This window comes from Muntiacus reevesi, unplaced genomic scaffold (genome assembly GCF_963930625.1).
Source record: "Muntiacus reevesi unplaced genomic scaffold, mMunRee1.1 SCAFFOLD_33, whole genome shotgun sequence".
Taxonomy (NCBI): Eukaryota; Metazoa; Chordata; class Mammalia; order Artiodactyla; family Cervidae; genus Muntiacus; species Muntiacus reevesi.
Genome location: NW_027078014.1, coordinates 2,309,905 through 2,333,324, shown reverse-complemented (window position 1 = coordinate 2,333,324; position 23,420 = coordinate 2,309,905). Strand labels below are relative to the sequence as shown.

At 45.6% G+C, this 23,420-nt stretch overlaps 2 long non-coding RNA genes across 2 annotated transcripts; both read left to right on the top strand.

Moving 5' to 3' along the window:
* Positions 1 to 245: 245 nt before the first annotated feature.
* Positions 246 to 3,550, top strand: LOC136155398 (uncharacterized). Its single transcript, XR_010660804.1, has 3 exons — positions 246 to 580; positions 1,883 to 1,936; positions 3,018 to 3,550. It is a non-coding gene; the product is annotated as an uncharacterized lncRNA (long non-coding RNA).
* A 5,852-nt stretch (positions 3,551 to 9,402) lies between these two features.
* LOC136155392 (uncharacterized) lies at positions 9,403 to 17,511 on the top strand. The gene is made up of 2 exons (XR_010660798.1): positions 9,403 to 9,703; positions 16,165 to 17,511. It is a non-coding gene; the product is annotated as an uncharacterized lncRNA (long non-coding RNA).
* Positions 17,512 to 23,420: the final 5,909 nt, after the last annotated feature.

Below are 23,420 nucleotides of genomic sequence, written 5' to 3'. Positions count from 1 at the left end.
TTTCTTAGTCACTTTTCCTTTAAATTTTTATTTACTATCTGGTGTCTATATAATAAACTTTCTCTACTAGAGTTGCACTAGGTTTCTCTATACATTTCTATACAGCCATGTGCCTTTCAGCTTTGAAAATATAAATTATAAATAAATAGTTTTATACCAAAATGTTTTTATTATTTCAAATAACCAGTATAATTTTTAAGTTATTAGTTGAATTATAGCATAAACCTACATGGGAGTTAGTCCAGCAGACTTGGTGAAAGGCTGGTGAGGGGTAAACATTTTTACAGAACCAAGGAAAGCCCTTTACCTGTATTTTCCTTTCCATGTGTATAGTAGTTATTCATCTCTTCAGCAAATACTTGTTGATTCACTAAGCTACCATGCATGAGAAGTATATCTGCAAACTCAGTATTTTTTAGGTATAATAAACATCACTACTTTGAGAAAACAAAGCATTATGGTTTATGTCAACTTTATTTTTCAGTGCCAGCTCCTGTTGAACATCAGATCTGTCCTGCTGTGTGTGTTCTAATGAAACTTTCATTTGATGAAGAGCATAGACATGCAATGAATGAACTCGGTAAGATAAAAATGTTTCTTAATGCCATAGAAGAATCCTGAAGATTTTTTGTCATTGTTGAATTAGGATATAAGGTCACTAACTTCTATTACCATCTGTTTCTTCCTTGTAGCAAGTGACTGGTTTCAAGAGAAGACAATGTCCTAAGTGACAGAAACTGCTACCCTTTTATAGCCTAACTTGGGTTTTTAAAATCTTAGCCAGAGATGGGTGAAAATAATTAAATAAATGGGCCACTCCTGCCAATATTGTCAAGGTAGACTCTGGGTGACAGTTGGTGGGAGGGTAATTTGAATCGTTTTGAGATGTGATGATGTGGAGCTTTGTAATTATTTTTGAACTCAGTCACTTCTGATGGACACAGGAAGGAATTATTATTAAGATTCTCATTTATCTTCATGGTCATCCGTACTTTACTGGATTTTCATGATAAGCAGTGTGTTTGGTATCTCTGAAACTCGTCAATAATGGAAAAAGCATTATTCTCTAATTTATGTTAGAAAGCATTCCATTAATTTTGGAAGGATTACTCTCAGTATGTATTCTCACATACTCTGAACCTTACAGAACCTGCCTCTGTGGCCCCCATTTTTCATGTGATGGTTTCTCTTTGGTTTCTAGGTTCATTTTGCACATGTGGTATTTGTAAGTTGCATCATGCTGAGCCATCTCATGTGAACCTGGATAGCTGTAGTCGTGCCACAAGCAAGAAGCACGCACTGAGTCTCCATCTTGGTGTAGCTGTGCCCTTGCTTTCTGTGCTGTTTATGTTACCTTTCATTCCAGGCCCCGCTTTGCATCTCTGCCACCCTTACCATTTTCATTCATCATTTATCTTAAAAGTGACAAAGTTGTGAGTTTCTTAAGACGCAGAGAACCTGAACGGCTGAGAATGAGTGCTGTCCCCTTGAGACCGTCATTTTGGGAGGCTGTGTGTACTTGGTCTCCGCCGGCCCCCAGCTGCACGTTTCTCCCCACAGGCCCTAGCCCACTTGATTCTCTTCCCTTGCTCCCCAGGTTCCTGTGAAATTGAGTATGCACTTGTGAGTTCTCCCCTCCTCAATACAATCCAGCATTGGTGAAATTTCAAGTTTGGGTGGTTTTTTTGGTTTTTTTTAACACTCATAATAATGAGAAAAATAATGAACAAACAGGAAAACTAATCCAGTTTTAAGCTCCCACAAATGTTTTCTCTAAATGTCCCTGTGTTCCAATGAACTGTAGACTAGGACTGACCCACATTAATCATCTGAATTTCCAAGTGAAATCTAGACTCAGTATTTGTTCCTCTTCCTTCTTCAGGTAGGAAGGCTACCCGGGGCATTTCATCCCAGGAGCTATGGCAGGGGCTTTCAGGTGAGGAGCAGGATGGGGCCTATGGGGGTGTTACTGTGGGGATGTAGCCACAGGGGATTACCTTCTCACTCCTAGCCTCTGACTTTGCGTTGGAGCCAAAGAAGAAACTAGGTGTGTAGACTGTGGATAGATGCAGTCAGGTAGCACAAGGGATCTGACAGTGAGGGATAGGAGGAAAGAAGTCCCAAGTAGATGAAGAAAAATTCCTAAGCCCAGTCAGCTAGGACTGTCTTTTGTAGATGCAAGAAAATTCTACAACCATTAGGGTCATTTAAGTTTGCAACTATTAGTGTTGCAAGTTTTAGACTATAATACCAGGAATGTACACATTTATTAATTTCCAACTCTGTCCTAGAAACTGTGCTAGGCACTAGATAACAAAATGAAATCCAGTAAGTGGCCCAGGTGATTCTTATGGGACTAAAAATGCCAAAGCTTCTCTCTTTCTGGCCTCTTAAAAAATACAAAGTCTTTTACACTAAATTTCATTCTGCTCAACAAAATAAATTATATGCTCTTATTCAAGTTATTTGCTTATATCCTTACCCGATTAATAGAGTCTCTGGTGCTAAATATTCAGTTTTTGTTTTACTAGATACAGAAACCTCCACCATAAACTCCTAGTTCTATTAAAACAGACACTGGCCCTGCCTATATTTCTAGATACTTTAAACAATTTTTACAATCTTTTTCTATTAAACATATTATAAGTGTTCCTTATAATCCACAGACACGAGACATAGTCGAACGAGCACCTCACACACTAAAGTTACAAATAAAAAGAACTTAAAGAAAGGGGAATACACAGGAACACTGCTGTCTTCCTTATCCAGAGCAGACTTTACTAGATTCCAACATAAGATATTTTCTCAACCCATCACTATTGTTAATACAGCTTTATTCGTTTTAAAGTTTTTAAACCTGCCACAGGGAAATATTTTAACCAGGGCAGAAAGGCATTTCGAGGAACTGAAGGACACGTCTCTTCCCCTGCCCATTTGGTACCAAGACGGGTTAATGAAACAATGGAAATCTGGGAAACTAATCTTACAGGGAAAAGGATATGCTTGTATTTCCCCAGGTGGATCCAACAAACTTTTTCCTCGGAAAATTCGACCCAAGGGGGCCCCCGACATTCAAAATGGAAACAACAAAAGCTCCAAGAGGAAGACGTTCCAATACAGGCCATGGCTGCGCTAAAGATCTCCAGAAAGCACCACCCTCAGTGACATCTGTAAGGCATAGTTCCGGCCAGGCAGAAAAGGAGAGCCGACCTCAACAGAAGTAGGTTGCCTTTGTTCAGGCAAGGAGGGGCGACAGTCGGCCTAACGACAAGGCTGAGCACCGAGAGGGATCAGGGAGGCTTCATACTTATAGGGAGGTTTGTGGAAGCAATAAGGGAAACGTCAATCAGGCGGGATATTTTAAGTATTCTTTTGTTGAGATGACACTCTATAGTTGGGCAGAGGGTGATAAGTCTTCTGGGCGGGTGTAGGGGGTGGTAGGTTTCCGGACAGGGGGTGATAAGTCCCAGATAGATGCAACTGGCCTGGAGCATCAGGATGGAACTAAAATTATGCTTTGTTTTCTCCAAAGTTAGATGATTCAGCAAGGGGCCTTTGAGACTGGTGCTCTCTTTTCTAGGCCGAAAAGACTCCTTCATTCCAGACCCTGAAATCATAAAAAAAAAAAAGGGGGGGGGGGAGAAGGGCGCCTTATCTCTCTGGCTACTTCCTGCCGGATGGTGCGACGGTTTTGGGTCTGGAATGGAGGATCGTCCTAGGGCCCACAGTCTCCTTTTTTCTGAGCTTGAGGTGAGGCTCTCGAGAAGAAGAAAACAGTCTTGACCTGATCTCAAGAGATGGCCCGAATCCGTTCTTGGAGAAACCTTTGAAAGAGATTAAAGAGACAGGGTCCAGATAAGAGGAATAGAATGATAAATACTAATGGCCCCAGAAAGGGAGCAGCCAAGGGAGGATCTGTGGGAACAGGTTTTGGGGAATGTAAAGGTTTTCTAACTCTTTCTGCGGCATTCAATTCTGTCTCTAAGTTCTCTGACTCGACCCTGGACTATCCCCGTTTCATTAGCAAAATAGCAGCAGTCCTCTCCTAGGAAAAGGCAGGTCCCTCCCTTTTCTGCAGTGAGAAGGTCCAGGGCTCGCCTATTTTGTAGGGCCACAGAAGCCAATGAGTTAATTTGTTTTGGGATTGAAACGAAGGACTCTACTACCTGCTCCATGTCTTCATTAAGTTCTTGGGACAGCTTGTAATAGAAATGGGCAGAGGTCGAGATGCCTCCCATCCCGGTGCCTTAGGGCTGCTGCTATCTATGCCAGTCCCAACCAGGAGGGGGGGGGGCGATGACAGCTCATCTTTTTCTGTGGGAAAGTTCCCCTTGGGGGGTAAACTCTTTGTTCTAGCTCTCCCTCTTCGAGGAATGTTAGGCCTGGGGTCAGGAAGACCAAGATGCAGGGTCCAGGGGGGTCTAAGGGGAGGCATGAATATGCATAGGTCCCACAGAGAATGAAGATTCCTGGATTGGTGCAATTATTTGTGCTGTTCCAGAGAACCCAAGTGGAACAGAAGGAGGGAGTGGAGTTTGTAAGACCAGTGCAGTTGGGACTAGAGTAGTCAATACAGGTTAGGTTTGAAGAGGCTGAGAGTAAGGACATTGTCAGAGACTGGCCCAATGAGTTGTGTAGTTTTCTGTTGGGAAGGGGAAGTACAGTTGCCCTGTGACAGCCAGGTTGAGGGTAAGGGAATGGCTCTGTGTGGTGAGGGAGACAGTGACATGCATATCCAACACTGGGATGTGTGTGGTGTGTACTGGAAGAATTGAAAGGAAGAGTTGAGAAGGCGGGGAAGGTGTTGGTTGCCAGAGGTAGGTTTTAGGAGAGGCCGTAATTGGGAAAGGAGGTCTAGGTGTTTGTAAGGCTCAGGGGTCAACTGTAACCGGGAAATTATGTTCTTTGTAACTTGTTCTTGTTTCTTTTCCCGATTTTGATCTAGTACCCCACCCCCGTCTGAGTACCCCCAGTGGGTAATGGGATAGAAACATATGTTTCTTCCATTTGGCTTATGGCAGGTACTCATGAAACTCCCTCTCTTTTGTACTTTGACAGTGAGTAGGGATTTGGACTTCCCGCCCCTGAGGTTCATGTCATGGTGCATGGTTTTGGAGCTGTATTGTAACATGAGGAATGTAGGTAGGAATAAATGTCTGAGCAGGGGCAGGGAGTAGCCAGGAGGCTGGGGAGTGCAGCAAGGATAAGGAGCAGGGGAGTCATGGGGCTGTTAGTTAGACAGTACAGAGGAAATAGCACCCTAGGAGTAGAACCCAGCTAGCAATGTAGGTGATACCCACGGAAAGATGAAGAATAGGTGGCCAGTCCTGAGGGGAGACAGTTACTAGGCCTACAGCAAGGATTAAGATTAGGAGTGCAGCTATAGTTAGAGAGACAGGGAGAGGTCAGTCAGGGTGAGGGGCAGAAGGCCCCAAGTTGGTGGTGATTTGAATCTGAGGAGGAACAGTGCTCATTAGGATGTAGAATGATGTAGAGAATGAGAGTAAAGAAATCAATTTCGTCTGGAGTCAGGTTGTAGAAGGTTCCCTGGAGCCACAGTTGAGACACCAGTGCAGTCAGGTCTTTGAAGGAAGTTCCTGTTGGGGCGCTGATCCAGAGGTCTTGTAGTAGTTGGGTCAGGAGCAGTTGTAGGTTGAAGAGAGTCCAGGTCATTCAGTGTCCTCTCCGATAGTTGGCAGGGGTTGTCGCTGGGTGAATTTTAAGGAGGTGGGTGCTGTGCGGGAGACCTGATAGGTGTCATTTAAGGAGGGCAGCGCAGGATTGGAGGTGACCCATTTTAGACGAGAGAGGTGTACCCAGGAGGCGACCTTTTTGAGTTTAGCTGCAGTTGGGGCAAGGAGGATGACTTTGAATGGTCCCTGCCACTGTGGGGTTAGGTCACCCTGGGGATGATCAGACAGATAGACCATGTCCCCAATTTGTAAAGGGGGCAGGGAGGCTTGGGGGTCAGGGGCAGGCAGATTGTGACTGATGTATTTCCAGAGGGCATTGCGGAGTTGCGTCAGCAGAGGGGGGAGTGTAGGAAGCTTGGTATGGGAGGAGGCTCAGGGGGGAGTCCAGGAGGGAGCATGGGCCTTCCATACATCACCTCAAAGGGGCTCAGCCCCAGGGGCTTTCTGGGCAAAGCCTGTATTCTGAGGAAAACAATTGGTAAAAGTTTACTCCAATTCAGATGTACCTCGAGGGTTAGTTTGGTAAGGGTTTTTTTGATTGTTCTACTCATCCTTTCTACCTTTCCTGAGGACCGGGGAGGGTATGGAATGTGAAATTTCCAGGGTGTCTGTAAGAATTGAGGAAGTTGTTGGGTGCCCTTGGATGTAAATTCTGGGCCATTATCAGACTGTAGGGATGAAGGCAGGCCAAACCTGGGGATAATTTCTGTGAGGAGGATTTGGGCCACTGTGTGGGCTCTTTTGTCTGTAGTGGAAAATGCTTCTACCCATCCCGAAAAGGTGTCCCGCAGTAGGCTCCGAGGACCGCGGCCCCGGGCCAAAGCGACACACCTCCGGAGCCACGTGAACCCTGAGTAGCAAACGGGATGGTGGGGGGCGGTGGGGGGGGAGCGGTGCGGCGCCGCTCGCTGCCCCACCCAGCTCCCGCAGGCTCGCAAGGCCGCTCAGGTTCCCAGAAGCGCCCCAGGCCGGGCCAGGCGGGTGCTGGCTGGGGGTGGCGGTGTGCGGGGCTGGGGCGGCGTCGGCTGCTCTCCGAGCTGCAGGGCCTGGCCGGCCGGAGTCCAGTCACGGGTTGTGCGGCTGGCTCAAGTGCAGCGCGCGCCCCCCGTGGAGAGCTGCGGTTCAAGGCCCGACCAGCAGGTCAGAACAAAAAGGGAGGTGCAATGCAGGGCTCTTAGGGCGCCTGGCAGCTGCCTCGCTCTAAGGACATACCACCCTGAACGTGCCCTGTCTCCTCTGATCTGGGAAGCTGAGCAGGTTCGGGCCTGGTTAGTACTTGGATGGGAGACCGCCTAGTAGTTAGACAGTTTTTTGATTTTTCTGAATGCTTACTTCAGAAAGTTAGAATTGGATGACTGTAAACAATAAAACGAATAATATTTTCATAATGTTAAGAATACAGAGTTGGATATTCTTTTTCCTGTTCTACCACAGCTAACTGGAAGTCAGTTGTAGTAAGTGTATATATATATATATATATATATATATATATGTATGTATGTATGTATAATTTTTCTTCTTCTCTCTATGAATTTGCAAAGAGGTTTCTCTTAAAATACTGTGTTAATGTGCTATACATTTACCCCAGACTCTGTCTTCAAGTTGGTTCTGCCTAAGACTCATATTCAGACTTGACAAACTGGTATGTTTACTCATGCAAATGTTCTCTTAAGTTATGTGAATGAAAGTGTATTTGCTAGAAAACCTGCCTTTCTTCAAGATTCATGTCAATCATTTTGTGGCCAGAGACAACTCACCCAGTGCTTAGGTTTTCGCAGAGTACATGTTGTAGGTGAGGGGCCTGGTGCTATTCTCTTCAGTTTTGAGACATTTCCTTTCTCTAATTAACAGACTGCTGGTAGTTATATGACATCTGGCCAAAGACTAGCATGGGGACACTCTTTCCGCCCCCTTCTGATGCCTATGTCAGAGGCTTTCTCTATCTCCTTTATACTTTAATAAAACCTTATTACGAATAAGTCTCGATTTGAGAACACATTACCAACATATACTGGTTTCCAAATAACTTTTCTAAAATACTGTAGAAAAATTTCATATCATTATCCTTCTGGTAAGCTGTGAAATTTCTTCAAAAACACTAGATTTATTATTTCTCGCATTATCAACTCACAGCCTATACCACAAGCTGAGGATTTTTATATAAATGGGACTAAAAAACGCCGAAGCTTCTTTCTGGTCTGTTGAAAAATACAAGTCTTTTACACTAAATTTCATTCTGCTCAATGAAATAAATTATATGCTCTTATTCAAGTTATTTGCCTATATCCTTACCCCATTAATATAGTCTCTGATTCTAAATATTGAGTTTTTGTATTCCTAGATACAGAAACCTCCACCATAAACTCCTAGTTCTGTTAAAACAGACACTGGCCCTGCCTATATTTCTAGATACTTTAAACAATTTTTGCAGTATTTTTCTATTAAGAAAAAACGCCTCAGGGTGGTCCTCTCTCAGGGTCCTTGCCCCTGAGCCTGGGGGCCAGCGAGGGGCTCCACACTCCCAGGCCAAGGCAGAACCACATGCACACGTCTGTTCCTGCCCCCTGCACCGTCAGAGAGCTCGGGTGAGCCAGAGTCTGTCAGGCAGCTCCTGGGCAAGCCCAGCAGCACCGCCTGTTGCCGGGAGCCAACACATGAGACCCTACCCCTAAAAAGGCCATAGGGGAGAAATCCTGACAGGCAAGGCGAATCAGGTTTTCAGGGGTTTCGAAAAAGTCAGCTCACGAAACCCTACCCCTAACAAGGCCATGAGGGAGAAAACCTGACGGGCAAGACGAATCAGGTTTTCAGGGGTTTTCGAAAAGGCTAGTTCACAAGATCCCACCCATGACAAGGTCACGAGGAGAAAGCCTGACAGGCAAGGCAGATCAGGTTTTCAGGAATTTTGAAAAGCTACCCCCGGCTCTAACCTTAAAGATGATATCTGTCTTTCTGATGCCTGCCTCAATGGACTACTCCCTAATTTCTCTGACACAGACAGGAAGGCCTTCCCCGATCTCTTCCCAAATAAGAATCAATTTAGAACTTTAATCAATAAGTTTCCCAGGTGGTAGTTTTTTATGAGATTATTCAGGGTGAAAGGAGTGTTTTAATTCAAACACCTCTGCTGGTAGTTTTGTTAGCCAAATGCATTTATGCGCTTGGTACTAATATGCATGATTGCTTATAATATCCTAATCATAAAATAGCATGAAGAACCTGATTCTATAAAAGCCCTAATAGACATAGAGCCCTTTTAAGGGGTAAAGGAGTCCTATTAGAAAACATAAGAAAATTATTCTATAGGTGGTTATTGGGTTGTGATTTGCTTGCTGTGTTTTGCTTGCTGTATTTTTGCCTTTAATGTGCTAAGGTTGTGTTATAAAAACCATTGTTAATATAGTTAAAGATCTAGACAAATAAGAACTTAGCCCTAGTGTGGTAACAATGAGACGGTTGTTAATTGTTAGCCAGGAATACTAGGCAGAAGCTGCCTCACTGAAGCCGCAGAGTCTGTATGGGGTAAACTTCTTAGATAAACGCAACTGACAACTTTTGCAGTAAGATTAATTTTTGTATTAACAAGAATATAATTCTACTCTGTACTGTTTCCCTATGACCCTGTTACCTTTCAGTTAAGGTCACCATAAAAACGGAAAATAGGTTTACAATCACTTGACCTGCATAAAATGTTAATAGCCTCAAGGCCAGAAGATCATGTGCTAAAAATTACTATAGCATTAGAAAGCAAAAAATTCCTGCTTTTCCTAAAATTCAAAATGATGTAATGCTAATCCTGTGAAATCATGAGTAAACATCTTGTACCTTAAAAACATTCTGTGAAAGGGTATAAAACCGGTTGTCAGAAAGTAAAACACAGACTTGGGCCTATCAAGGCTAGTCTCACGTCTCTCTCTCTCTCTCGCCGACGCCGTTCATCCTGAGGGTACCCACTGGATCATGTCGAGGCTGGATCCCGGCAAGTGGCACCACGAACAGGGAACCCGAAGGTAAGCCCCCCCCCCATTGTTCAGTTTTCAGGACGGCTAGGACCCCACTAGGGTGCTGCAGGGCCCCCTGCATAAGATAGGTAGGGTGAGGAAAGTGGGTAGGCTTTAGGTTTCTTCTTTAAAACCCTACTAGGGCGCTACAGGCCCCCCTACATAAGAAAGGTAGGGTAAGAAAAGTGGGTACCTTTCAGTTTCCTTCTTCTCTAAATTAAGCCTCTTCCTTTTTTCTCTTTTTTTCTTCTTCTAATTAGCAACAAAAATGGGTAACAGTGAGTTAAAAGAAAGACAACTTTTTATTGGAATCATAATGCAACTTCTTAACTACAGAGGAATTAAAGTTAAAAAGACCAGTGTTCAGTCCTTTTCCCCCTTTGTCCAAGAGCAATGTCCTTGTTTTCCAGAAGACAGCAGTTCTCCTGGGTTCCCTTACCCTCCTGCCCTCCACCCCGGTGCTCTTTCCAATGAGATCTCTTGCTTTCTCAGCACATGTGTCTCCTCCGACAATTCATTTATAAGAGCTCAGTTACGGGCCCTAGAAGGGGTCCCCTTCCTGCAACTGGTGGGAACTCTTCTTCCCTGAGACTGACATCCTGACCACTCAGGGTACTCAGAGGCCAGCTTGCCTGCCAATGGACCAGACCCAGCAGCCGCAACTGGGACCCTTTTGTCCCTGGTCTCCTCCTGACACAGACAACTGGCCAGAGTGCCCTGACTAGTAAGGAACAAGAGACTTTATTGACCTCTTTCCCCTTCCCTCTCTCTGTCCTCTCCTTAGCCCTTCCTATCCCTCCCGTTTTTCTAATCCCCCAGTAATTTGGTCGAAGGGCCTCAGCTTGAGCTGAGGATTGGAGACTGATCACCTCCTCTTGGCAGAGAACTCGAATTCCGGTAGGGCCGAGTTCCAGTCCTCCCTTCTCTGGATGCCTGGGTACCTGCAGGTGGCAGGAGACGTCTGTAAGGCCACCCTTTTTTCCCCTCCCCCTTTCCCGCCTCCTCCTCCTTCTCCTTTTCCTTTCCTCCTTAAAATCTTTGAAGACATCTGAAGTTCTGTGTCTATCTAGAAGGTTTTCTGAGAGACTGTATTCTTGTATTTAAGGGAGTGTCTGATGAGGACTGCCAGGTTTATATGTGTGTGTTTTAACTCTGTGTTCTGTGTTGTGATTTATGATGGCTATTTTGCTTTTTGTTAGAACTTGATTTTCTTTCCCTGTGCCTTGAGACCAGGGAACACTTATCTAGACCATCTCTAACTCCTGAGACTGAGAGAAAAAGGGGAAAAGCCTTTAAAAATTTTTATTTATTTCAACTTTTTTATAAACTAGTAAATTTTATATTATAATATCTAATTCATCACCAAACTTAAAATATGAAGCTAGATCTCGCACTGTGTCTGTCTAAATATGTCTTGGTATATCTTTGTCTTTGGGTAGTATTTTTTAGGTTAATTTGTAAAAGAGCTCTATTTAATTGGCTTAAAAAAAAAAGGTAAGTGCTTACAAATCAAATAATTCTAAATTAAACAATAAATTCCAGGTTCAGGTAAACTAAAAAATATTCAATATTAAATACCTGATATTAATGTTTGTTTGTTGACCTATCTAATATAGACATGTCTTAGAGTAATTAACATCTAGTAAAATATTTTCATTATGCCTAGGTTTATTATAAGTTAAATGTTGTTATACTGTAATATCTGTTACAAGTTTGTCAGCAAGGAAAGTACCTCAAGTAAGAAACTTAAAAAAAAAGAAGGTAAGTGAGATATGAGCTTTTAAACTTTATTAAGATTAAAAATATCTGTCTAAAACAGTTTCTCTAGGTTTTGGTAACCTAAATTTCTAAAGTTGTGCTAAACTAATAGCAGAAGTTTATTAAATAGCTTGGTCATTTCCAAATAAAATAAGATTCTGAAACATTCATTACTGAATACTAACTTACAGAGAAACTAAAGATTTTAGACTATTAATAAATAATGTTTGATGCCATCCTGAGATGTTCATTAGAAATTTTTTAGAAATTATCATTGGTATTTATGTTCACCAATCTATAGAGTGCTAATATAAAGGTAAATTCTTGGTTGCTTAAAGAAAGTAGGATGTGTGTGTTCAGTAAAAAAAGGTATAAAAAATAAAGTTACATTTTATGAAGGGAAAAGAAAGTAAGTCTGACTTACAGGTGGCTGTTTCAGGATGGGAGAACAAAGTAATGGGTACAAAAAGTGTTAAGAAGGCTTGATGGAAAGTACACTCCAAGGGAAGAGTTTTGTGCATAAATACAAGTTTTCTTGAGACGTTGAACTGCCTTTGATAATGGATTTTAAGTTTCTTTACCTCTAAAGTGGTCTGTTCTATGTTTACCTTTAAAATCTTTTTTACTTTGGCTAAGTAAATATATTATTTCACAGTGATCTATATGATTCTACCTGACAGAGTACTATAAACCCTTTTGATATTTATTGACAAAACTGCCTAAATAACTTGACTTCTAGCTGACTTTGGGATGCTTCAGAGGGCCCCTGAGACATCCCAAAGAGCTATTAAACTACCTGAGTTCATTTGACCTGTTAAATTGCATGGGAATTACTGTTGGAGGAGTGATAAATCTTCAGGTTATATTGTATGGTTGATGTTACTTATATAGATATCCTAGAAATTATGTGAAATTCATGAAAATCTGATATGTCCTGGTAAAATATTGTCAGTTATAATTTTAGCTATCACGTTAAAGTGTTAGAAGTCACAGCAATGACCAGGCTACAATTTAATTAGATTTTAAACATGCCTTGTATGGTTTCACTCTCATGCCTTTTAAAAAAATACTGCTAGTTCTTCAAGATTTATAAAAAGACTTTTCTAAGATTAACTAAAACAATTTGTTTGTTTGCTATCCAGTAAATTGGTAACAGACTGGAATTTAGTCTACTCTCTATGTTAAGAGAAAAAAGTTTTCTTAGAATGAATCTTTCAATAAATAAGTGTTATTTAAGATTATGGTACATATAAAAGCTCATTCTGCTTCTACCAAAAATAACCCCTCACTGTTAGACTTGTGCTATCTTAATGTCTTAAAACTGACAACGCCCCTGCTTACACTTCTAAACCTTTTCAAGCTTGAATATTGGGGCAACGACATTAAACCCATTCATACCCTTCGTCCCGTCACAGAACTCATCAGAGCAACCCCAAGCAGTGCAGGACTGGACCTCTGTTCCACCGTCACAACAATACTAACACCTGACTCCACCGCTGTGAAAGTTCCCACTGGTGCTCATGGCCCTTTGCCTAGAGAAACGATGGGACTATTAATAGGCAGGAGCCCCACATCCTTACATGGGATCACAGTGATTCCAGAAGTCATAGACTCAGACTATACTGGTGAAATTCAAATAATGGTGTCTCCCCCCACTAAGACTATTCAAATCTATAAAGGACAGAAAATAGCTCAGTTGCTGATGCTACCTTGTCATGCTGACACAAGAAAAGCAGCTTCAGCTGCCAAGTGTTGGGACAGGGGGTCTGATTCAAGTGATTATGCCTTTTGGGTTACACAAGTTACTCAAAAAAGACCTATGAAGACAATTCTAGTTAATGGTAAAAAGGTGACTGGCCTGCTAGACACGGGAGCAGACGTTTCCTGTATTGCGGGCAGTGACTGGCCCAGTGCTTGGCCAACTCAAACCACAGCTAATGAGTTGGTTGGCATTGGTAGAGCACCTTCAGTGACAAAGAGCTCACAAATTTTACTTTGGTATGTAGGTAAAGACTGCCAGGGACATTTTCAACCTTATGTAATTCCTTCATTGGGAGAGAGATTTTTGCTCAGATGGGAGTTTTGCTGTATTGCCCAGATGAAGAGGTGGCTGCACAGATGTCGCAGATAAGTTATAATCCTTTTATGGGTCTGAGTAAAGATCAAGAGAGACAAATTGAGCCAGTTGTCCCAAAAATAAGAAGAGAGAGACAAGGCTTAAGATATCCAAATTTATAAGAGAGGCCATTGTTCTCGCTGCTGACCCCATAGTCTGGAAATCTCCTGATCCGGTGTGGGTGGAACAATGGCCCTTAAATTCAGAAAAACTTTCAGCAGCACGACAGTTAGTGAGAGAACAATTAAAGGCTGGACATATAGAGTCTTCAAATAGTCCATGGAACATGCCAGTTTTTGTAATAAAAAAAAAATCGGGGAAATGGAGACTCTTGCAAGATCTAAGAGCAATAAATGCCACTATGTAAGATATGGGAGCCTTACAGCCTGGCCTTCCCTCCCCTGTGGCTGTTCCCCAAGGCTACAATGTTATAGTGATTGATCTTCAAGATTGCTTCTTTACTATTCCCTTAGACCCTCAAGATAAAAAGAGATTTGCCTTTAGTCTTCCCTCAGAAAATTTTAGACAACCTCATCAGAGATTTCAATGGAAGGTTCTTCCCCAGGGTATGAAAAATAGTCCCACATTGTGTCAAAAGTTTGTGGACGCTGCCCTACAAGGTATCAGGGAGAAACATCGGGATGTCTATCTAGTCCACTATATGGATGATATATTGCTAGCACACCCGGATAGGGTTTATTTACAGTAAGTTTTGATTAAATTGCAAGAGACTTTGAATCGCTGGGGCCTAAAGGTGGCCCCTGAAAAAATCCAAGTGAATATGCCTATAACATATGTGAGAAGAATCCTAAATAATGAAACAGTTACTCATGTACCTTTGCAGCTTAGAAAAGATAATTTGGTTACTTTAGATGATTATCAAAAGTTGTTAGGGGATATAAATTGGATTCGGCCCTTTTTAAAGTTGACTACTTCTGATCTTAAGCCTTTCTTTGACATTCTTCAAGGGGATCCAGACCCCACCTCTGCTAGAATGCTGACACCTGCAGCCAGGGAAGCCTTAATGAAGGTAGAAGAAGCTTTAGATAAAAATTATATTAAGAGACTTGATTATAGTATGGCATGGCAATTTATAGTGTTGCCCACAGCTGTGGCCCCTACAGGGGTGCTTTGGCAAGAGGGTCCCCTAGAATGGTTGCATTTACCTGTCACGGCCAAAAAGGTTGTGGCCTGTTATCCAGGACTAGTGGCTACTTTAATAATTAAAGGGAGACATAGAAGCATTGAAATGTTTGGAAAAGAACCATCTGAAATCATAGTGCCTTATAATAAAGAGCAACTAAATGCCCTTCTATCATTAAATGAAGACTGGCCGATTGTCATTGGTAATTATCCAGGACAGATTTTACACCATTTACTTGCTAGTCCTTTATTAAATTTCCTCTCACGACATCCGGTGATATTTCAAGAAAGGTGTCAAGTTTCCCCTATCGAGGGGGCAATGTTGGTGTTTACAGATGGGTCTTCTAATGGAAAGGCTGCTATTGTCACCCAGACTTCAAAAAGGGTTTTAAATACTGGGGAAACATCAGCCCAGAAAGCAGAATTAACAGCCGTGATAGAGGCGTTCAAAGAGTTTTTAGACCAGGCTTTTAATTTATTTTCTGACTCACAGTATGTAGTTAGGTTGTTCCCTCAAATTGAAACGGCTGTTTTACCGGAAAATAAAACCACAATTTTTATATTGTTATCTACCCTTCAACAGCAAATTTGGAAAAGGTCAAAACAATTCTATGTTGGACATATAAGAGCTCATTCTAATTTACCTGGACCCCTCCATACGTTTAACCAAGAGGCAGATTTGCTAACCCGAACCATAGTGGCCAGTGATTTTGAAGATGCTAAAGCCTCACATGCTATGCATCATCAAAATGCAACTGCCCTTCAATACCAGTTCCACATTCCTAGGGAATCTGCACTCGAGATTGTTAGAACATGTCAACTTTGCCCTACTTCAGTTCCCGCTTTGCTTTTTGGGGTAAATCCCCGTGGCTTACTACCTAATGTGCTTTGGCAGATGGATGTAACACATGTTCCTTCTTTTGGAAAACTATCCTTTGTGTATGTTACTGTAGATACCTTCTCCCATGTCATTGTGGCTACTGCCAGAATGGGAGAAGCCTATAAAGATGTAGTTCAACATCTTTTTGCCTGTTTTTCCTATTTAGGAATGCCAAAATCAATTAAGACAGACAATGCTCCAGTTTATACATCTAAGTCCTTTAAAAATTTCTGTGCCCAATTCGGTATATCCCACTCTACAGGAATTCCTTACAATCCCCAGGGACAAGCAATTGTAGAAAGGGCACATCAGACACTTAAAACACAAATTTCTAAATTACAAGAAGGGCAGTTCAAATACAGTTCTCCACACCACGTTTTGCAGCACGCCCTCTTTGTGCTCAATAACCTTAACGCTGATCAAGCCGGTTTAACAGCTATGTTCCGTCACTGGAACCCAGAACAAAAAGATATGAAACCTTTAGTAAAGTGGAAAGACCTCCTTTCCGGACTATGGAAGGGACCTGATCCCTTGCTAACCAGTGGGCGAGGGTATGCTTGTATTTTCCCACAGGGTGCTGACTCGCCAATTTAGATCCCAGACAGACTGATTTGCCATGTCGAAGTCCCCCAGACCTCCGGTTCCCTCGCAGCCTCAGCCACAAAAGAGGAAGAGCACTCCTCTGCCCTCGCCTCGGTCACTCACCCGGGAAGTCCAGCAGACTTGGAAATGACCGGCAACAGAGATCCCGGAGGAACCAACGGCGGATCCACCCACTAAACAGATGTCATGGCTTTGCATGAAAGATGGCGCCCAACCTCCTACTCCTTCACGTCGCAGAAGACCACCAGGACGTCCTGCGCGGACAACTCAACAAGCCTCCATACCCACATGGGGACAAATTAAGTCACTCTGTCATCAAGCACAGGGAATAGCTTCCCTGCAGGGATCTTCAGCCTCTCCCGAAAGGGTTTTTATTGCTATGCTTGCTTTACTGTCTTGTCAGGCAAGTGCTACCTCCTCTACTTCAGAAAAATACTGGGCATATTTCCCTGGTCCCCTGACCTTCCAAGTAGTTACTTGGAACAGCGACCCTATACGGGTCAACACAGACCAGCCTCATCTCTTGGGAGGATCCTATAGTTCTTATGATAAAGATCATTATCCCATCAATTTTAACTATACTTTTAGGGGATTAACAGATGACCTTCCCCTTTGCTTTAACTTCCCCCATAGTCATACAAGTGATCTCATCACTCCCTCTAAGGAGGGACGTGTTGGAGCCTCCAAAACAATTCTGACAGATTCTCCAGCATCAAAATTTTCAGACAATACAGGAGATCGGCTGGTTTGGATATTACAGGCTCATATGCCTGGGGTCCTTGACCCCTATAAATCTTTGTTCCTTAATGCTCCACCAAAATATCCAAATTGTATTGATGTTGCTCCGTCAGATGTCATATGGAAAACTATAGACAACCGCCTGGGATACCCAGTATGGAAATCTTGTACTTATAATTCAAACATAGATTATAGAATACCGGGAGGTGGAAACTATTCGGTACAAGACTGGAGCAATCCAAATCCAAGTCAGAATCTAGGAGCTGTCAGTAGGCTTAGCAATTAAAATAATGATTCCCTCCCTTGGCCATTGGTGCCCAGCAGATGGCATTATAATCAATTTGTTCCCCCCATGTTGTCCTATACAACTAAGGGTAAAACTTTTTGACAGCCAGAAATTTGGAGAGCCCTTGCTGCCACCTCCATTGTTACTTTAACTCGACCAGAAAACAATTCCACCTATTCTGTGCTGGCTTGTTTACCCTCCCCTTAGGTTTTTTTGTTTACTAATGATTCAAAAAGACTTCATATACAAATGAATCATTCAGGTGGACCAAATATAGTCTACTGTGAACAATGCATGCTTTCATCCTGTTTAACCCCTCAATGTAATATTTGTTCTTTTGTGGTACTGCAACGTCCACCTTATCTTATGGTGCCTGTCAGAGTGAACGCCTATTGGTATGACAATTGTGGTTTAGCCGTTCTGCAACACCTACAAGATTTAATGTGTTCCCAATGGTTTGTAGGACTACTTATTCTAGGGATTTCAGCTTTGATAACAGCAATTACCTCTGTCACTGTGGCAGCGATATCCTTGACTCAACAAGTACATACCACTCAATATGTCAATGATATTTCAAAAAATGTTTCCTTAACTCTAGCTATGCAAGAGATTATAGATAGGAAATTAGAAGTAAAAATAGATGCCCTGGAAGAAGCAGTCATGCATATTGGAACTGAGTTACAGGCTTTAAGGGTAAAGTTAGCGTTATCCTGTCACGCTGATTATCGGTAGATCTGTGTAATGCCCCCCAAAAGTAAATGATATGGATTACAATGGAGAAAAGATTAAAAATCATATTTCGGGTATATGGAATAACTCCAGCATTACTTTAGATCTTGGAGAGCTTCACGGTCAGATAAAAACATTAGAACATTCCCGCCTGGACTTTATTACTACAGGAGCTGCTAACGATATTTTTCATAACTTTTCTAACTTTATTACTGAAAAAAATATCCTATCAACTATTTTCAGTTATGCAGCTGTAGCAGCACTAGTTTTACTATTCATTATAATCCTTCCTTGCATCGTCAGAACTCTCCGGCAGAGCACTCAAAAGCTTGCGACTCAGATCCATCTGGCTGTCTTAAAAAGTAAAAAAAGGGCGAGATGCCGGGAGCCAACACATGAGACCCTACCCCTAAAAAGGCCATAGGGGAGAAAACCTGATGGGCAAGGCGAATCAGGTTTTCAGGGGTTTCGAAAAAGTCAGCTCACGAAACCCTACCCCTAACAAGGCCCGTAAGGGAGATAACCTGACAGGCAAGGTGAATCAGGTTTTCAGGGGTTTCGAAAAAGTCAGCTCACGAAACCCTACCCCTAACAAGGCCGTAAGGGAGAAAACCTGACGGGCAAGACGAATCAGGTTTTCAGGGGTTTTTGAAAAGGCTAGCTCACGAGATCCCACCCATGACAAGGTCACGAGGAGAAAGCCTGACAGGCAAGGCAGATCAGGTTTTCAGGGATTTTGAAAAGCTGCCCCCGGCTCTAACCTTAAAGATGATATCTGTCTTTCTGATGCCTGCCTCAATGAACTACTCCCTAATTTCTCTGACACAGACAGGAAGGCCTTCCCCGATCTCTTCCCAAATAAGAATCAATTTAGAACTTTAATCAATAAGTTTCCCAGGTGGTAGTTTTTTATGAGATTATTCAGGGTGAAAGGAGTGTTTTAATTCAAACACCTCTGCTGGTAGTTTTGTTAGCCAAATGCATTTATGCGCTTGGTACTAATATGCATGATTGCTTATAATATCCTAATCATAAAATAGCATGAAGAACCTGATTCTATAAAAGCCCTAATAGACATAGAGCCCTTTTAAGGGGTAAAGGAGTCCTATTAGAAAACATAAGAAAATTATTCTATAGGTGGTTATTGGGTTGTGATTTGCTTGCTGTGTTTTGCTTGCTGTATTTTTGCCTTTAATGTGCTAAGGTTGTGTTATAAAAACCATTGTTAATATAGTTAAAGATCTAGACAAATAAGAACTTAGCCCTAGTGTGGTACCAATGAGACGGTTGTTAATTGTCAGTCAGGAGTACTAGGGCAGAAGCTGCCTCACTGAAGCCGCAGAGTCTGTATGGGGTAAACTTCTTAGATAAACGCAACTGACAACTTTTGCGGTAAGATTAATTTTTGTATTAACAAGAATATAATTCTACTCTGTACTGTTTCCCTATGACCCTGTTACCTTTCAGTTAAGGTCACCATAAAAACGGAAAATAGGTTTACAATCACTTGACCTGCATAAAATGTTAATAGCCTCAAGGCCAGAAGATCATGTGCTAAAAACTACTATAGAATTAGAAAGCAAAAAAATCCTGCTTTTCCTAAAAATCAAAATGATGTATGCTAATCCTGTGAAATCATGAGTAAACATCTTGTACCTTAAAAACATTCTGTGAAAGGGTATAAACCCAGTTATCAGAAAGTAAAACACAGACTTGGGCCTATCAAGTCTAGTCTCACGTCTCTTTCTCTCTCGCCAACGCGGTTCATCCTGAGGTACCCCCTGGATCATGTCGAGGCTGGACCCCGGCAGCCTCTGTGTGAAGAGGCAGGGCCGACCTAGGGGCACAGTGGGCCTCTTGCTCTCCCTGCTGCCCTGAGGCTGCTGGGCCAAAGAGGCCTTGGGCCTCGACCCCCTTCCTGGCCTCTTCCCTCTGACCAGGCCGTCCAGGCTCCAGGCCCTTGCAGTGTGGAGAGAGCCCCTGCCAGAAACCTCCCCTTCAATTAGGCCTCAACTGAGGCCTAGGCAACAGGGGAAAGGCGCTAAGGGAATGAGCCTGGGGAGGCATCTGGGCATGCCTGGACACACTTCCCGCAGCCTGCCTCCTTGTGGGGCAGTACCCCCGGAGGCCAGGAACGTCTGGACAAGGCTGGCCTGGGGCAGGGTCCATGCTGGGACCTGCCCCTGGCCTGTGGGGCCTCTGAGCAGAACCGGCCCTCGCCGCTGGAAGACCTCCCCGGATGCCTCCAAAGGCCGGTTTGCAAGCACTCTCGCTGGCTGGCCGCCGCTCCCTCCCCGAGGGAGGCCCGCGTTTCCCATAAGCCACGAACTCTGCTCCCAAGCCAGGGAGAAAAGTGCTTCGGGGTGATCCTCTCTCAGGGCCCTTGTCCCACAGCCTGGGGGACAGGTATAGGCTCCACAATCCCAGGCCAAGGCAGAATCAAATGGACACGTCTGTTCTTGCCCCCTGCAACGTCAGAGAACTCGGGTGAGCAAGAGTCTGTCAGGCAGCTCCTGGGCAAGCACAGCAGCAGCACCTGTGTGGGAAGGGGCAGGGCCGACCTAGGGGCACAGTGGGCCTCTTGCTCTCCCTGCTGCCCTGAGGCTGCTGGGCCAAAGAGGCCTTGGACATCAACCCCCTTGCTGGCCTCTTCCCTCTAACCAGGATGTCTGGACTCCAGGCCCTTACAGTGTGGAGAGAGCCCCTGCCAGAAACCTCCCCTGCAAGTAGGCCTCAAATGAGGCCTAGGCACCAGGGTAAAGGCACTAAGGGAATGAGCCTGGGGAGGCGCCTGGGCATGTCGAGACACACTCCCCACAGCCTGACCCGTCGTGGGGCAGTACCCCAGGAGGCCAGGAAGGTCTGGACAAGGCAGGCCTGGAGCAGGGTCCATGCTGGGACCTGCCCCTGGCCTGTGGGGCCACAGAGCAAATCCAGCACTCTGCCGCTAGAAGACGTCCCCGGCCGACACCTGAGGGCATGTTTGCAAGCACTATACCCGAGGAAAGCCCACGTTTCCCGCAAGCCGCGCACTCTGCTTCCAAGCACGGGAGAAATATGATTAGTGGTGGTCCTCTCTCAGGGCCCTTGCCCCTGAGCCGGGGGCCAGCTAGGGGCTTCACACTCCCAGGCCAAGGCAGAACCACATGCACACGTCTTTTCCTGCCCCCTGCACCGTCAGAGAGCTTGGGTGAGCCAGAGTCTGTCAGGCAGCTCCTGGGCAAGCCCAGCAGCAGCGCCTGTGTGTGATGGGGCAGGGCCGACCTAGAGGCACTGTGGGCCACTTGCTCACCCTGCTGCCCTGAGGATGCTGGGACAAAGAGGCCTTGGGCATCGACCCCCATGTTGGCCTCTGTCCTGTAACTAGGCCGTCCGGGCTCCAGTCCCTTCCAGTGTGGAGAGAGGCCCTGCCAGAAACCTCCCCTCCATGTAGGCCTCAAATGAGCCCTAGGAACCATGGGAAAGGCGCTAAGGGAATGAGACTGGGGAGGCGTCTGGGCATGTCTGGATACACTACACGCCGCAAGCCCCTTTGTTGGGCAGTTCCCCCGGAGGCCAGGAAGTTATGGTCAAGGCTGGCCTGGGGCAGTGTCCTTGCTGGGACCTACCCCTGGCCTGTGGGTCCTCTGAGCAGTACCAGCACTGTGCCGCTGGAAAACCTCCCCGGCAGCCTCCAAAGGCCGGTTTGCAAGCACTCTCACCAGCTGCCCGCCTCTCCCTCACCGAGTGAGGCCCGCGTTTCCCTAAAGCCATGAACTCTGCTCCCAAGCCTGGGAGAAATGCACTTCGGGGTGTTCCTCTCTCAGGCCTTTGCCCCTGAGCCTGGGGGACAGCTAGGGGATCCACACACTCAGGCCAATGCAGAACCACATGAACACGTCTCTTCCTGCCCTCTGCACTGTCAGAGAGCTCGGCTGAGCCAGAGTCTGTCAGGCAGCTCCTGGGCAAGCCCTGCAGCAGCGCCTGCCTGTGAAGGGGCAGGGCCGACCTAGGGGCACAGTGGGCCACTTGTTCCCCCTGCTGCCCTGAGGCTGCTGGGCCAAAGAGGCCTTGAGCATAGACCCTCTTGCTGGCCTCTTCCCTCTGACCAGGCGGTCTGTGCTCCAGACCCTTGCAGTGTGGAGAAAGCCCCTGCCAGAAACCTCCCCGCCAAGTAGGCCTCAAATGAGGCCTAGGCACCAGGGAAAAGGCGCTAACGGAATGAGCCTGGGGAGGTGCATGGGCATGTCTGGACACACTCCCTGCGACCTGCTCCTTCGTGGGGCAGTACCCCCGGAGGCCAGGAAGGACTGGGCAAGGCTGGCCTGCGTCAGGGTCCATGTTGGGACCTACCCGTGGCCTGTGGGTCCTCTGAGCAGGACCAACACTCTGCCGCTGGACGACCTCCCCGGCTGCATCCAAAGGCCAGTTTGCAAGCACTCTTGCCAGCTGGCCGCCGCTCCCTCCCCGACGGAGGCCCGTGTTTTCCGCAAGCCGCGCATTCTGATCCCAAGCCCGGGAGAACTGCGCTTGGGTGGTCCTCACTCAGGGCCTTGTTCCTGAGCCTGGGGGTCAGCGAGTGGCTCCAAACTCCCAGGCCATGTCAGAGCCACATGCACACGAGTCTTACTGCCGTCTGAACCATCAGACAACTCGGGTGAGCCAGAGTCTGTCAGGCATCTACTGGGCAAGCCCAGCAGCAGCGCCTGTGTGTGAACGCGCAGGGCCGACCTAGGGGTGCAGTGGGCCACTTGCTCTCCCTGCTGCCATGAGGCTGCTGAGCCAAAGATGCCTTGAGCATAGACCCCCTTGCTATCCTCTTCATCTGACCAGGCCGTCCGGGCTCCAGACAATTGTAGTGTGGAGAGAGCCCCTGCCGGAAACCACCCCTCAAAGTAGACCTCAAATGAGGCATAGGAACCATGGGAAAGGCGCTAAGGGAATGAGACTGGGGAGGTGCCTGGGCATGTCTGGACACATCTCCGCAGCCTGCCACTTCTTGGGGCAGTACCCCCGGAGGCCAGGAAGGTCGGTGCAAGGCTGGCCTGGGGCAAGGTCCATGCTGGGACCTGCCCGTGGCCTGTGGGGCCTCTGAGCAGAACCAGCATTCTGCCGCTGGAAGACCTCCCCGGGTGCCTCCGAAGGCCGGTTTGCAAGATCTCTTCCCGAGGGAGACCCGCGTTTCCGGCAAGCCACGCACTCTGCACTCAAGCCCAGGACAATAGCGCATAGGGGTGGTCCTCTCTCAGGTGCTTACCCCAGACCCTGGGGGACAGCTAGGGGCTCCACACACCCAGGTCAAGGCAGAACCACATGCGCACATCTCTGCCTGCCCCCTGCACCGTCAGAGAGCTCGGGTGAGCCAGAGTCTGTCAGGCAGCTCCTGGGCAAGCCCAGGATCAGCGTCTGTGTGCGATGGGGCAGGGCCGACCTAGTGGCACTGTGGGCCACTTGCTCACCCTGCGGCCCTGAGACTGCTGGAACAAAGAGGCCT